Genomic DNA, 14,173 nt, shown 5'->3' with positions numbered 1-14,173 from the left:
TCGCATTAACCCGAGGGGAAAAAAATTAAATTAGGGGATCTTTTTTCTTTTTTCAAAATGTTTCGATGAGGCCCGTGCAGGCAGCCTTCACACCCTGCAGTGGCTCTCTGTTTGCCATCATATTGAGCGAGAGAGCTCTGCCGCTGGAGCAAAAGCCGGCGATCTGTCCAGAGTGTATCCCGCCTTGGCCCCAAAGTAACTGGATCATGTTACTATTAAAATAGAAAAAAACATAGGTTGTGTATTTTTTATTTTCATTTTTTCTGTTCGGGGGCAATGAGGAACAATGCACTAATCATGGGACTAGCAAGCCTAACTGTATATCTTCTTTATGATATTTTTTCTTTTTAATTTTCTGGTCAAAGCTGCTTTACTGCCCCCCTGTGAGCAACTGTTGCAATAGATTTTTTTCCCCCACATAATTGGGTCCATTTCAGTCTTTGGCTTGATGCAAAGAGAGCATTTTTCAAGGTGAAAAAGGCAGATGAAGGTGTAAAAAGTTACTAGCATACCTTGCTAAACTAGTCCACAGGATTGTCCTAGTGTTGACTAGAAAACGTGTGTTAATATGTTTCCTCCAAAGTCTAAATTACACCAGATGAGTTAAGATAATCTAGCTATATGGGTTGCAATTTGTTTAAATTTATTTGTTATTGCTATATATGTTAATTTCAAAGAGTAAAACATAGGACATGAAAGTTAATTTAAACATTTTACTTTGTCTCGCTATAGTACAGTCATTAAACAGTTTTAATATTTTTTTAAGATTAATTACCTGTGATAGAGAAGGCCACAGACAAACCCCAGTCAGGTATTTTTTTTTTTTCCAAATTGATGAATTATTTAAAGAGGAGCTAGCAGGGTGATATTTCTAATAGTCTTTTATAAATAAATCATGATGTGCCACATTTTTCCACCAGGGGTCAAGACAGAAGAACTCAGCAGCAATAAAGTCCTATTTTTAAACTGATGTCACAGGTGTGAAGTGTGACTTTTGAATGTAAATTATTTACCTTCCACTGAAAAAATACATATGCAAACCGACACTGCCAGCAGAGGCACAGTGATTTTGAAAGTGATGTCATAATTGAACATTAATTTCTTTATTTTACAGTTATATTGTATATATGTATTAAGGCTGTGTTAAACTGCAGGTACGAATGATCTGCTCATATTGCATGAATGAAAATTGATCATACATGAATATATATGGAAAAAGTGCGAAAAGTTGTGGTCTTATACACAGAATTTTCACAGATCTATTACAAATGAACCATTTTAAAAAACTACGTTGGTTCAGGCCATAACCCGCCATTTTTATTAGGAAGTACAGTAATCCCCCGAGGATTAAGGACTGGAAACATCTGTGAAAAAAGAGAGGCCCCCATCCCCGTCTCACCCCCCACCTTCGTGGCAGAAGAATGTCCGTTACCGATCTATACTCATCAAAAACACTTCTGATCATGCCAATATCAGGATATTTTCGAGCCGCGTCTCAGTCAGCTGATGCCATTTCTCCATGCAGGCGTACATTATTCAGTTGATTCAGGAACTAGTGGGATCAGCCTTTGGCTCGCTGTGTTTGCGTCTGTGTTGGTGTGCGTGGGTGTCTGTGTGGCTGAGGGGCTGCCGTGCACTTCTTATCTGCTCCCCTCCCCTCAGGACCTTTGGACGCAGACCTTTCATACTTTACGTATTGTGTGACAAGTAGTAGAGACCATGATTGGTTGTCACGTTGCATGTTTACAACACAGTGAAGAGTGCAGTGGAAAATAGGATTTATTTTGAAAAATGTACCGGCTACACTTTACATTTGCTTGCATGATTTCCGGTTTACATCACCAATAGCCACAACTTCACAAAAAGTGCTCTGGCTTGGCTCCAGCATCCAACAAAATAGATTTGGAGCGGTGTGTGACAGTGTGACACGGCCTTCAAGTAAAGAAAGTTGGCTGCATTTATACAGTTAACAAATCTGAGCTGGAATGCCAAAATAAAATGTAATAAATAAATAAATTACCATTGTATAATTATCTGTCAATCACATGGGTGTAACTGGGCTCATACACTGAAGCGGAACCCACAACCGTCGATGCATACTTGAACAAATTTTCAGTTAAAAAAAAAAGGTATTTTTTTTTTAAATATAAATTATCTATTAACAGAACATAGATTATTTATAAATAGTCTTTGTAAAATGTTCATATTTATGAGGTCTTTTTCTTTGGCAAATAAATGGTGTCACGTTTACGAAAAAAAAAAAAAAAGTTGTGGGTATTTGAACCAATTATGTTAAAATCCAAGACACAAGATGGACCTGCACTACTTAGTCTTTAAGAGACTAGTGAGGGAATTCGGACATAGCCAGAATCTTATCAAGTTTTGGTACATTATTTTATGTGTTTTAGAGTATAATTAAGTATTAAAAATGGCCTAATAAATGCTGTGCCCCATTTTTAGTAATTTTATTGAAATTTGTGATGTTGTGGCAAGGTAAAAAAATCTAAATACCACTAAAAAAGTGGCTTTATGAAGTTTTCTTAATCCAGCCTTTACTTTCACACCACCGAGGGCTATAGTTTTCAATCTCAAACAATTAAGAAATAAACAAAAAAACAGGAAACAAGAATAAAACATCCGATTCAGGTTGCGCTAATACTTCAGATTGCTCTAATACTTTAGCAATCCTAAGCAGATTGCTTGACACATATTTTACTTTAAAACAAATCTAGACCAAAAACTTCTTAACATCATATTACATATGTTGACATACCTTATTTTTTAGTTTCCCATCCCAAGGGATCAGTCCTCCTCATTATTTTATAATATTGAACACCTTGTCGAGCTTTATTCCTTACACTAAAGATAATAGTTGTAGCATTGTGGCAGTCCAAGTGCAGAATTGTATTCAAATTATGTGAAACAGGGACTTTTAAGCTGAAAATGCTGGTCTAACTGTCCTCTTTGAAGAAACCACTGTGATCAATCGATGCACAGTAAGAATAATATTGGATTCACAAAGATCAGCTGTCTACTGATGCCATATGGAAAAGCATGAGGGAGTTCGTGATGTGGGGACACCTGAGATAGTCATTGATGTGTAAACAGAAGGCTTGTTTCTTGTTCGATGCTAAGCAGCTGCTTTACTTTGTTTATTTCAAGCACCACTTCACAAAATCTCTACCCGTCTGAGACGGTCCTCTAAGCTGGAATGAGGCTCGACTGCTCGACAACAGAGGAAAAAGAGACCTTATAGCTAATTGGATGGGTAATTTTATCAATACCAAAACTGAGAAGAAAAGAAAAAGTCACCAATTAGTTAATAAGGTTTGTTGTTTGAAACTTTTTTTTTGCTTACGCCATACCTTTGAATACACTAAATGCAGAGACTGCCCTCTACAGACCCCATTAAAGGTGTTCAGGTTTTTATGAGTTTGGGTTAAAATGACAGTCAAGCTTGTTTTTCCATTGCGGTACATTGCCTGCAACAACATCCGCTCTATAATGATTTTAGTATCTTGTTTTGAGAAAGACAAACATGGACAAGGTGAACAAGGGTCAACAGTGGAATATTTCTTAGCATTGGGTTCTATCTTCCCAACAGCGGGGCAGCAAAGGTTTGAACCGTACAGTCTGAGGAAACCCTCATTGCATCAAGCAGGTGTGAATTTCTCTCCTGCTGAGAAAAGCCTTCAATGTGTGGACAAAAAGGTAGACTTAGGCTGGATTTGGCTTTTGTGCTCTCCGAAGGTCGCTGCACTCTGGACACTGCAGAATGCACAGCTCTGTGAACAATACAGTCCATGAATTTAGATGCAGCTTCTGACTCTGTTTAGTCTTCTTTGTGCTGCAGGAGACAGAGGGCACCGAGTAGGAGCGGCGGATACACCAGCATCATTCTCAACAATAAGTGGAGCCGCTTGAAAGCTCTTCAGATTTGCTGAAGAGAAGCACAGAGCAGATCTCTATACAGCTTTAAAGGTCTATGTTAGAGAACGGTGCATTAATTATTTTCACATTTATTGCCAACAAGATCAGATAAACAGTAAGTCTGAAGCCAAGATAATAATTTGCATAAAGACAAAATTACTGAAAAAAGGTTGCACACAAATTCAGAGAGGAGGTTATTATGTAGTTTATAAAATCAGGTTTATCACTGAATCAAGTTGAGAATTAAAAAACTTTTGTCGCTTAAAAAACAAGATGTAAAGAAGTGATTCATGCCCTTTAAGTACAATTCCGTGTTTTATAGCACTGCATTCACATTGGACGTGATTCACGTGTCAAATCTGCCTCTCTTTAGATGCATGTCAAATGTACTGCTCAAAGCCTAGACGTGCCAACCGCAGAGCAACCCCAAAGTTTTTCTGGACTCTATTCATCGCCTCATCATGGAAAACATGGATGATGTTTAGGGGGTACCTAGGGTTTATATGTTTTGGAAAGCTGTACAGAAGTGCTGGAAAGCATGTCGCCTTGTCTGGGTTCACCAGATCGTTCAGACTTTCTCACGGTTAAAGTTAAAGTTAAGTGTGTGAAATTTGTTCTCCGCATTTGACCCATCCCCTGGGGGAGCGGTGAGCTGCAGACACAGCCGCGCTCTGGAACCATTTGGTGGTTTAACCCACAGTCCAACTCCTTAGTGCTGCGTTTCAAGCAGGGAGGCACTGGGTCCCATTTTTAGAGTCTTTGGTATGACTTGGCCGGGATCTAATCTCAGGGCAGACACTCTTCCACTAGGCCACTGTGGTGCGGTTTGGTGTACTTCACTCCTGACGGCCGTTTTAAACATTACTTCTGTTCGTCTGTGGCCCAGTTTGAGAATTAACCCAAGAAGGAAAAAAAAAAATAAAACTGGGGGATTGTTTTATTATTTGTTATGTGACTGCACCCATTTAGTGATTGCTGCTCTCTGTTTGCCAGATAGCTAGCATAGCGAGCTCCGCTGCCCACAGACTGGCAGCCTAGGGGTGGACCCCGCTACCTCTGCCAGAACCTGGGCAGAAGTGCTCGCTAGCTTCCTATGCTGTCCACCAGGCGGCTGGTCCAGAGACAGAGTCTGCTCAGTTTGTTCCAGATCCAGTCCTGAATCTTGCATTTAATCTCAATTCAGAATTTTGCTAAGTGGATGTTTATGTTTTGAACCAAAACTTGCAAACAAAGTCATGTGACTGAAGATCGCTTCATTTGTTGATTGGGACAACACATTCTCATCCCCAAGTTGTCACATATTGAAATTTGGTTAAGGACTCCTCCGTGTCATTTTTTGACGTTTTTTGACATGCTGGCTGTTCGTAAAATCAAGGGTCTGCAACCCTTGGGACGTGGAACTGGATGCGGTACTGGATGCGGTACCAGATGCGCACTGGTCCTTGGCACGTGTCCAGTACCAGTACCCTAACCTTAACCTGGTACTGGTCCGCGTCCAGTACCGTGTCTGGTACCAAGTTAGGGTTGGGGTACTGGTAACAAGTTTGGGTACCAGTGCACTACGCATCCTAGTGCTGGACTGGTTTTGGTTTGCAACCTGGAGATTGGGGACCCATGATTTAATGGGAACAGCCAGAACGTCAGAAGACGATTACTTGGGGACAACCAAGTCCGGTACAGCAGATTTTACTGCTACTTTGGTACATCGGAGGCAGGCTGCAAGAGAGGTACTGATAGATAGATAGATAGATAGATAGATAGATAGATAGATAGATAGATAGATAGATAGATAGATAGATAGATAGATAGATAGATAGATAGATAGATAGATAGATAGATAGATAGATAGATAGATAGATAGATAGGGTCTTTGATAATCCCTTAGGAAATTTAAATTTGGTCATCTCCTGACAATCATAAAAACACACACATAAAAGCATGATGAAAATTAAAATTACAGGAATAAATAGTTAAATATCAATGGATTAAATAGATTAAAAATTAGTGGATTAAAATAATTAAATGCTCCTCAGATGCTCAGCCAAAGAATTGTATTGCCTTATGGCACGAGGAACTAAAGAGTTCTTCATTCTGTCCGTGGAGCAGCGCTGGGACAGCAGTCTGCTGCTGAATGTACTCCTCCTGCTGGTGAAGGCCTCATGTAGGGGGTGTGAGGGATTCCTCATGATGGACCTGAAGACGGCCAGAGTTCTCTGCTCTGCCACCTCCTCCACAGGAGCCAGCTTCAGTCCCACCACAGAGCTCGCCGTCTTGATGATTTTGTTGAGCAGGCAGATGTTCTTCTTGCTGGTGCTGCACCAGCACACAGCAGCATAGAGGAGAGCACTCGCCACCACAGACTGATAGAACATCTGCAGCACCTTTGTGCAGATGTTGAACGAGCGCAGCCTCCGGAGAAAGAACTGGATACTGGAGACTGATCCCCCTATAATGATGTATTCCAGCCTGTTAGTGAGGTAGTCCATGATCCAAGAAACCAATAGTAGTTGTACAGCCATCTTGATTAGCTTTTCCTACAGTAGGTGAGGATGAATGGTGTTAAAGGTGCAGGAGAAATAAAAAAAAGAATACTCACTGCACCACCTCCTTCCTCCAGGTGTGAGAGGGTATGGTGTAGCAGGTAGAGGACAGCGTCCTCCACTCCCACTCTCTCCCCGTAGGCGAACTGCAGTGGATCTTGGACATGCTGCACCTGTGGCTTCAGCTGCTGCAGCACCAACCTCTCAAAGGTCTTCATTACATGTGAAGTCAGTGCTACAGGCCGCTAGTCTTTGTTCTCCTTTGGATGCTTGACTTTGGGGAGAGGAATGATACATGAGGTCTTCCACAGAGATGGCACCTGTCCCAAGTCCATGCTCAGGTTAAACAGATGCTGAAGAGGAGCCCCAAGCTCGTATGCACATATTTTCAGGAGTCTGGGACACACTCTGTCTGGAACTGGGGCTTTCCTGATGTCAGTCTCTGCAATTCCCTCCTCACCAGATGATCTGTGATGCGGTGGGAAACACATTCTGCAGGTGGAGGGCGTGGATCACATGGAGAGAACACTGGAAGAGAGGGATCATGGCTGATGGAGGACGGGGCAGCTTGAGGAGCTGGGCCCTCCTCTGGCTGAGGGGTGAGGACAGGCAGTGGGGCGGGCACGGTGATGGGTGTAGTGCAGACCAGGCTGGTGTTGGAAGTGTGTGTGTGTGTGTGGGGGGGGGGGGTATAGGTATTCAGTTCATTGGCTTTTTCAGCACTTTCCCCCACTACCTTTGTCGTCTTGTTGCACCCTGTGATTGTTTTCATTCCTTCCCACACCTCCCTGATGTTATTGTTCTCCAGTTTCTTCTCCACTCTGTCCTTATAGGTCTTTTTTGCATCCTTCAGGCACCTCCTCAGTTCTATCTGAATTTCCTCCGGATCCTTCTTGTTGAATGCTCTCTTCATTTTATTTTAAATTACTTTCACTTTCCCTGTATTCCAGGGTTTGTTATTTACATAACAATGGACTGTTCTTGTGGGTACAACAGCATCCATGCAGAAGTTCATGTAATCTGTTATGCATTGGGATGCTCCTTCAATGCCCTCTCCATGGGAGTCCAGCAGGAAGCTCCAATCTGTGCTTCCAAAGCAGTCTCTGAGCTCCTCCTCGGCCTCAGGTGTCCACCTCCTAACGCTCCTTGTTGTTGCAGGCTGCCTCTTCACCAAAGGTGTATATGTGGGCTGTAAGGAAATCAAAATGTGATCTGATTTGCCGAGGGCAGGGAGGGGCGTGGCCTGATAGGCATCTTTGATATTAGCGTAAAACAAATCAATCGTCCTGTCGCAGCGAGTGGGACAGTTCACGTACTGATGCATTGTTGATAGCGGGGCATCCAAGGAAATGTGATTGAAGTCACCCGAGATGATCAGGAGAGCCTGTGGGTGCCGTGTTTCCAGCTCCGAAACCGTATGGACCACTACTTCGATCGCTGTCTCTGCGTGCGCTTTGGGCGGGATGTAAACACAGACGGCCAGAACGTCCGTTAACTCCCGAGGTAGGTAATACGGCCGGATGCTAACTGCTAAAAGCTCATAGTCTCTGCAGCACGTGGTCTTTCTTACGGTGAAATGTCCAGGGTTGCACAACTTATTGTTGCTAAACAATATGAGGCCCCCTCCTTTACTTTTCCCGCTCGCCGCGGTGTCTCTGTCGACGCGCACGAGGGAAAAGCCAGGTAGCTCCACATTGGTGTCGGGTATGCTAGCTGTTAGCCAGGTCTCTGTTAGCATGAGAAGGCAGCACCCAAGAGAGCTCCATTGACTACCGACCAACCCGAGGAGTTCAACCGCCTTATTTGTCAAGGCATTTACGTTCCCCATGATCACTGAAGGCACTGGTGGTTTAGATGTTGGCTATGAAGGTATGCTGACGCGTATGGTACCAAGTTAGGGTTGGGGTACCAGTAACGAGTTTGGGTGCCAGTGCATCCTAGTGCTGGACTGGTTTTGGTTTGCAACCCGGAGATTGGGGACCCATGATTTAATGGGAACACCCAGTACGTCAGAAACTGACTGAAAGTATGCTGATAAGTGTTTATGACATAATGAATGCCGGGAAAACAGTGAGAAGCAATGTGTATCACGGTAAAAGTTGTTTTGATGAGCCTGCATTTATACACCAAAATTTCAATAAGTTCCCATGGCTTATCGTTCCTCCGCTTTTCACATCCCATAATGACGCAGGCAATTAAATAAAGAGTATTAGTTGTATGAACAATGACTATTCAGCCCATAGAAGTAGTTTATTGTGACAGACATTATAAAAGCCAATTAATAGTGATCAAAAGCAAGTCAAAGGGTATCACTTTGCAGGGATTTGTACCCTCTCAATTACCTCAAAAACATCCATCCATCCATCCATCTTCTTGTCCGCTTCTTCCCTTTCGGGGTCGCGGGGGTGCTGGAGCCTATCCCGGCTACTGAAGGGCGAAGGCGGGGTACACCCTGGACAGGTCGCCAGTCTGTCGCAGGGCCTCAGTCACACACCCATTCACTCTCACATCCACACCTAGGGGCAATTTAGAGTCACCAATCAACCTATGAAGTAGGGCTGGGCGATATGACGATAAAAAACCGTCGTACGATCTCCAAAGCTGACGATATGTCATTTTTAAGATATCGTTATATCGCGATATTCTACGAAAAGCTGCAAGAGCGAGAAGGCAAAAGCTTGTTGACAGCTGTGACTTTAAATCCGAGCTGCTGCTGCTCCCCCTCCTCCTCCTCCCCGGTGTGTTTTTCCTGTTTGGAAGTCACGTGACATACAACGGGACAGAGTCGCGTGCGCCGTCATTATGGAATTGAGTCTTCTTGAGTAATGAATGACGGAGGTCCGAAAAAGTAACAAAAGGAGACGCAGTGTCTTGCAATCGACTTCAAAAACCTTGACAACAAAATAATCCGATGGAGAGGAATCATCACAGGACAGGAATCACATTTTAATAGAGAGAAATCAGGCTGGGAACCGTGAACTGTGTGCTAAAGCTTAGGCTAAAGTGGGTGCTAGCAACTCGTGACAGACATGCTAGTTTGGTTCTTTAATGTATGTTTTTATTAATGTTTCGTGTTTTTAAACATAGCGGATGTTAATCGCACGTATTTACGTTCAACCTGCACAAAAACTGATGGTAATTCATGTAGGAAACACGTAAAATGTTCTGTCAAGATGCACGGTGCTGCATTGTTTTGCTAGCTCTTTGCATAGCTTTTGCTAGCTACTGTAAGAGCCTAAATCTTATCGTCGGTCGCACTCCCCTTGTAAGAAGTGTAAGTGAGTTTGCACATAATTTTCTTAATCCGTGGCGTCACCGTTGAGGTTCTTTCTTGGTCGTTCGGACCGAATAAAAGCCCAGCTAGAATAAACAGCGCTAATGCTAACGCTAGCTTTCTGCTCAGTGACATAAACACAGCAGAGAGCAGATGTTAGTGAAGGAGCTGTGGATGTAAACTTTTTAAAACATTTACTGCTATTATCTCTGTGTTTTGAATCTTAACAGTTTGGCAGATGTATTTGATGTTATCATCCAAGTTTAAAAATGTTTTTTGTATCAGTTAAAGATGCTAGCTGGAGCCTTTTCTCAAAGTACAACGAAATCGTCTATTTGAAGGTAAATTCTGAAGCAATTGAGATTTATTTAGCATGTATGTAATCAAAAAATAATAAAAGTTTTAGTTTCATTTAAAAATATGGTAAAGGGTTTTCTTTGTTAATATTATCATTGATATTTAGCACTTTGAGCTGTTTTTAATAGAGAAAGGACTTTACTAAACTTTATCAGTCATTCATGCTATAAACTTCATCAGTCTCCCTCATTTCTGGTCTTGGGTGACAATCATTTACAAGCTCTGTTTTATGGATTTTAGCACAAAGGAAAAATTAAAACTCACTGATATTTAGAAGCTGTTCATTTGACAGCAATGCATTACCTGTAGCAGTAGAAGACGCAATTCTTGCAATATTTACAGGTTAATCTTAATAGATAACTATTTAATTCGAATAAATGTAAATATTTGTTCAAAAATATGTTTACTTCTTTCAACTAAAATCAATATAATTAAATTTGAATTTATTTTAAAAATATCGTGATAAAATCGAAATCGTGAAATAAAATTAAAAAAATCGTGATTTTATTTTTTTGCCATATCGCCCAGCCCTACTATGAAGCATGTTTTTGGATGGTGGGAGGAAGCCGGAGTCCCCGGTGAAAACCCACGCATGCAGGTGGAGAACATGCAAACTCCACACAGAAAGGTCCCAGCCGGGATTCGAACCGGGGCCTTCTCGCCGTGAGGCAAGAGCGCTAGCCACCGTGCAGCACCTCAAAAACAAACAAACAAAAAACAAAAAAAAAACATCATGCTCAAAAGCATATGCCATTAGACGAAATGAACATGAAACTGCCACTAGACTGTGCCCAACTGACTAAATGCTGTTAAAGGGTTAGTAATGGGGTTGTGGGTCATTTTCGGTGTTAACTGTATTTCGCCTTATATTTACCATTTCCAAATGTTTTGGCGTGTTTTGAGCAAGAAATATTGAAATAAAACGGCATTTTTGAGGCCAAATTTGGCAAACCTGTCTCTTCCGGGTCAAAAGCTCCGTTTTGGTCACGTGGTGCGTGTGACGTCAGAGGAGTCAACATAGCAAGATGGCTTCTCCGGAGCTAGCGATAGCGGCGATATTTCAAGGTCCACAATTCTGTCTTCAGACTCAGATTGTGGAAACATTTGTTCTAAAAGTGACGCTGATTCAGAGGCGCCGGGTGTTTGTGGTTTGAGGACTGTAAAGCCTTATCAATTTGAGCCGGCAGCGCGTAAAGTAAGAGCTCACTATTTGGCAATGACGCTGACAATGCAGATGAAACCGAAAGCTGTCCGTTTATCAGAGCCCTGCTCGAAGCTGGAAGACGTGGAGCATCTCGTGAAGCTTTATTTACAGATCGGAACCTTTTGGCGACTCTAAATCAAATCATCAATGAAGCTGACTATCCGGGTCGGTAATGCAGAGTTTCATATGCAAAATAAAGAGCTTAGAGACATGTTTGCAGGACCGTCCGCCACTTTATTATTATTTATTTATATATTCACTTATTCAATCACTTATTCACATACCCATAAGCTCTTTCACCACCTTACTGCATGTCTCTGACGTGCGCAGAACAAAAGGAGAATGTAAACAGTGCTCCGTACGCCCCGTTCTCCACATGAATCGTCCCGTTTCAACACACAACAACAACAGGGGATGACAACAGTCTGTCACGTTAGCTAAGTACACTGAAAATTCCGAAAACGATTCCTCTTCAGATGAAAGCATCACACAGAAATGAATGAGATCTGATCTTTCACGGAGGAAGAAATGACTGGTGGACAGCTACGAGTGTCGATGGTTTCATCAACGGATCTGCAGAGATCCTGCAAGCCACCATCAATGATTAATAAGCTTAAGAAACGTCCAAACATGTGCAATGTTTTAAACATTCAGTTTACCTGTTGAAATCAGAAGCTTTTCACAGTTTAGTCGGTCTGGTTCTGCTCACAGTGTTCATTCACAAGAGGCTCATTTCGATTGTAAATCTCGTAAATTTACGACTTTAAAAATCATAATTTTATTTCTTATTTTTTTTGGTGGCCCTAATACTCCGTCAGACCATAACACCGATGTTTATAGAATTCAACTTTGCCGCAGCGCACACACATACATGTATCTGCAGACACCTGCAGTCCGCCTGCATTCTGCTGCTGGCGCTGTCTCACTCACATGACGTCAACGCGTCACGTGACCCAAATCGGGCAGTTTCTGAAGCAGGGCGAAATGCGAGTGTGATTTGTCGTTGATTTTGTCAAATTTTACAAAAACCTGCGTTTTTCAACTGTAATTATTTGTTATTTTTGATACATTAGAACATATGGAATATATCTGGATACTTATTTTAGCTTTGTCCCAGCCCATTACTAACACTTTAACAAAAATGTTGATAGTATGTGCCACAGTTGGACAGTGTTTGAATGCACACTCAAGCCATGTGGACTAGGGCTGGGAATCACTGGGTATCTCACGATACGATACGATACGCGATACATGGCTCACGATATCGATAATATCGCGATACTGCGATAATTGGTAAAAATCCTCTCTAATAACTACCATTGTATAGAACATGTTTTGGGGGGGAAATATATCCCCATTTATCTTTTTTACCTTAAACACAATCATACTAAACAACTTTTCTTATTTTGTGCAACAAATTATAGACACTTTTGTGCAACATTGTTGAAATCGGTAAAACTATGTCTTTGACAAACATTGACAACAACTGAATTGGAATTATCTGTCAGATTCAATGTTAACAATAGTAAACATGATCAGCAGTGACACTACTTAGTGCAGAATTGTTGTAAACAGAACAAAAATTAAATAAGTCAAGTGTTGACAGCTATCTACCTCCAAAAGAACGTCACACCAAAGGATGATCAATATAATGTTTTACAGCCTCTCTCAAAATTGACCTAATTTTTTGTGCACATTTCTCTCAATTGAAAAGGGCTGAGCATCCAAAAATAAAGGCTGATTTACTCAGACTGTTACTTGAGATTATTTTTCCAATTTTTATCATTTTTCCATTTGGTCAGTCAGCAGTCAATAGGTAAAATCCTTAAAACACACATAATAATGGCAATAAATATAATTTTAAGTGCTTCAATTAATTAGCATTCTCCCTAATTTTACAGTGAATTCATGTACTTTAGTTTAATTACATTTAAATTTAAGTTCATACATCAAATCCTGCTTTTTTATTTAAGAATTACTTTAAAATTAACATTAGCAACAAGTAATTACATTGTTTGAAAACGTCACATTATAAATTTATCAAAGTTACACCGTACAGCAGCAGGTTAAACATTGATGTGCATGAAAGCGAAAATTCCGACGGTCCTTGAACAGACAACTGCGTAGCACGCGCTCAGTTCCCACTGCAAACAGGAAGTAAGTGATCGCTGACATTCTAGCGCTCAGACAAAGTCACTTCTTACCGGCTGGATCTCCTACAGATGGAGGATAAATGCTGACAGGTAGACATGCTTCACACACGCGCTACAGAGCCTGAATCTCACCGGTGCTTCTCCCGAACGAGCGCGTGCATCGCTTTTAAAAGTCCGACGCAGCGTGCGCCCATAGTTCCGGCGCGCGACTCAGACGCTCAGCGCCACAGCCTCTTTAAATGAAAATATAATATCGATACTTCGTGAGAACCCATCGAGAATCGAACGCAGGACTAAATTATATACATTATATACACACATGTAATCACTAAATCTGCACTGGACTCCCTCTTTGTTCCTGCCCCATTACTCTGTCATACAACCTTAGTTATACTGGGTAGGGCTGCCATGATTATTCGATTAGTCGCGACTATGTCGACTATTAAAATAGTCGACAACTATTTTGGTCGTCGAAGCGTAGTTTTTTGTTTTTTCCTTGTTTTGATCTCAAAACTACGGTGCGCACTCCCGGGTCTGCCGTTCTCTTCACACATGCGCAGTGGTTGTAAAGCCGGATAGCAGTGATGTTCATGGGTAGGCTGGAGTATCAACAACAATACAACAACACGCCAACGGAACTCGAAAATATGGGGAATCATGAGAAAAATAAAAGAGGAAAATTGTCCAATGTAATTTCTTTAAGGCAGAACTTGTG

General features: G+C 41.6%; 1 long non-coding RNA gene across 2 annotated transcripts in view; it reads left to right on the top strand.

Moving 5' to 3' along the window:
* Positions 1-7,609: 7,609 nt before the first annotated feature.
* The window catches only part of LOC118597991, a 128,829-nt gene continuing 122,265 nt past the window's right edge, over positions 7,610-14,173 (top strand). For both annotated transcript variants that reach the window (XR_004947023.1, XR_004947022.1), the window contains exon 1: positions 7,610-7,973. This is a non-coding gene — a long non-coding RNA (uncharacterized LOC118597991). The remainder of the gene's footprint in view (positions 7,974-14,173) is intronic.

This window comes from Oryzias melastigma, linkage group LG22 (assembly GCF_002922805.2).
Source record: "Oryzias melastigma strain HK-1 linkage group LG22, ASM292280v2, whole genome shotgun sequence".
NCBI classification, from domain to species: domain Eukaryota; kingdom Metazoa; phylum Chordata; class Actinopteri; order Beloniformes; family Adrianichthyidae; genus Oryzias; species Oryzias melastigma.
This window is presented reverse-complemented; position numbering and strand designations above follow the sequence as displayed.